The sequence below is a fragment of the Acomys minous genome (assembly GCF_964271855.1).
Source record: "Acomys minous genome assembly, chromosome: 2".
NCBI lineage: Eukaryota > Metazoa > Chordata > Mammalia > Rodentia > Muridae > Acomys > Acomys minous.
Window position 1 is genome coordinate 126170337 of NC_140484.1, and position 2520 is coordinate 126172856.

General features: G+C 41.9%; 1 pseudogene across 1 annotated transcript; it reads right to left on the reverse strand.

Moving 5' to 3' along the window:
- Window positions 1-783: 783 nt before the first annotated feature.
- On the reverse strand, window positions 784-2266 carry LOC311591873 (stress-induced-phosphoprotein 1-like; annotated as a pseudogene). Its single transcript has 2 exons — window positions 1964-2266; window positions 784-1758 (listed from the first exon to the last, which is right to left on the reverse strand). The product of its transcript is annotated as a stress-induced-phosphoprotein 1-like (transcript).
- Window positions 2267-2520: the final 254 nt, after the last annotated feature.

Genomic DNA, 2520 nt, shown 5'->3' on the forward strand with positions numbered 1-2520 from the left:
AAAGACTCATTCATTCATATATTCTATAAACATATTAAACTTAACACATGTATGATTTGGTGTAGACTCACGTAGGTCCTGTGCTTGCTGCTTTAGTCTCCATGAGTTCATGAAGCAATGCTCTTTTACATTGTTTTAAAATTCTAGGACTTTAGGATATTTGCTATTTTATCCCTGATAAAACTCAATTAGGAATTTCAACAGGTTAGTGCACCTGTAGAGTGAGATAGAAACAGAGTAAAGGAATACTTTGAAAGTTAACAATAGCTTTTAAATATGTTTTTTTTCCTGCTTGCTTTCTGTAACATCTGCACTTGGAGAGCATGACTAGAATTGAGCAGCAGTTTGATGCTCAGCATTTCCTTGGTCTTTAACCATCATTAGGTGTGATACAAGAGGAAGACCTTTGGAAAAAAATCAGAAGACTGAGCTAATGAACAACTGATCTTTAACAGTGAAGTAATGATCAAGGTCAGAGCCAGCTACCATTATTTGAGAGGTAAGAAACTTAGTCTATATGGCACATTCTAGCTTCATAGCTATTGTTGTCTTTTATTGCACCTCCTTTTAAGCAGAATAGGGAAATAAGACAAAAATTAAGTATGTTTCCCAAGTTAAAAGTTTTCAAGAAATTATATAAGTTTTTGTTATTGTTATTTTATCTTTGTAAGATAAAACAACTTATCTAAGCAACATTTCAAGACTGCAAAGAAAGCAAAGGATGGTGTACAGATATCAAATTTATCTATAGCGAAAAGTAATGAAAAAAATCTGAGTGCTATTTTAAAGTAAAAATGTGGTTGGATCCAGTTGGATGCATTTCCCCCAGTCCTTGAGTGTCAGCTGAAATTCGAGGGTGCTTAGTGTAACAGGCAGCTCGGTTACTGTACAGTTTGGTGTCTCTTGGCTTCCGTTTAATGGCTCCTGTAAAACGCTTCATGGCCTGGAGGGTAGGCCCCTTTCTGGAAGCATCCGTTGTCCTTATTCTCCTCCAAAGCCAGTTCAGGGGTTGACATGGGCAAGTTTCTCTTGCCCCTTCAGGATTTTTCTCTGCCTGCTGGCACTTTTTGAGCACATCAGGGATTCGGTGCTCTGCCAGAGATTTGTTGTAGAAATGGGTAGCATGGCTCTATCTTTCCTATCTTTGAAATAGGAATTGCCAATTCGGGCATAAGCTTTGGCGATTATCGGTAATCCTGTCGCTTGCTTCTTTCGGCCCACTCCAGTAGCCTTCTCACAGAACTCCTGGCATTTACTGTAGTCCTTCTTTTCAAAGTGCACAGGTGCTTGATTAGGTTTGTAAGTCGTATTTGTGAGGTCCAGTTCCGTGGCCTTTTCATGATGCTTCAGGGCCTTGCCAAAAATCTTTCTTCTCGTAGGCATCATTTGCCAACTCTTTTTCTTTCAGTGCCTGGTTCTTATTCTCTGGCTTGACTTACTTTTTGGGAGGAGGTGGGGGTGGGGGTGTTGCTGCCTCTTCTTCTTCATCCATACTGCCCAGTTCAACCCCAAAGAGGACACTGAGAGTAGTCATGACCCGGGCATCTTGAGGTGTCGTACCCAGGTCTGAAGGCTTGTTCTGTAGCTGCTCTATGTGACCCCCGGTACGTGGGGTCACTGAGCAGCGTCCTAGTCCTGGATCATTCTCCAACTTCTGGTACAGATTAGGCAAGTTGAAAGGATTCACAAATTTCCTCTCTGCCAAACTGGCCTCCATATTCTGCAAGCCTTCTCTAAGTTGGAGGTTGTTGGCTTCAATTTTTTTTTTTTAAGATTTATTTATTTATTATGTATGTATACAATGTTCTGTCTTCACCTACACCTACAGGCCAGAAGAGGGCACCATATCTTGTTATAGATGGCTGAGAGCCACCATGTGGTTGCTGAGAATTGAACTCAGGACCTTTGAAAGAGCAGCCAGTGCTCTTAACTGCTCAGCCACCTCTCCAGCCCCTGGCTTCACGGTTTAAAGCTTCTTCACCGGTCAGTTTGGCTTCTTCAAGTCGATTTAGAAACTCTAAGGCTTCTGCTTTTCTTGGATAAATAACCCTTGCCCCAGTCAGGCTTCATATCAACAGTCTTGTAGGATCCTCATTGCCCTTCTGGTAGTCCCTTTCCTTGGCGTAGGCTGCAGAGCGATTGCTATAGAGCACATGGTTCTGGGGATCTAGTGTGACTGCGTCAGAGTAGCACTGTAAGGTATTGTCAATGTTCCCAGCTCCAGGGCCTTATCATTTTTCTCCTTTTATCCATTCACCTGCTCCATAGCCTGGCCCGGAACCCCATTGATTCTAATGAGACTGCTCCATGTTCCCAATCGCTCAGGTCCTGACTTTCAACAAACAAGAGTTCAAGAGGCAAAAATGATCATATTTTAAAATAAGCTGGCTCGGCATTAAGAACTCTTGTCAATGAAGCTGTTTTTTACTCAAATGAAGCTCCCAGGTTTCTGTCTTATTACCACTCAGATCCTACCTTTTAGCAACTCATCTTTGTAATCAATCACCCATTACTCTAGTT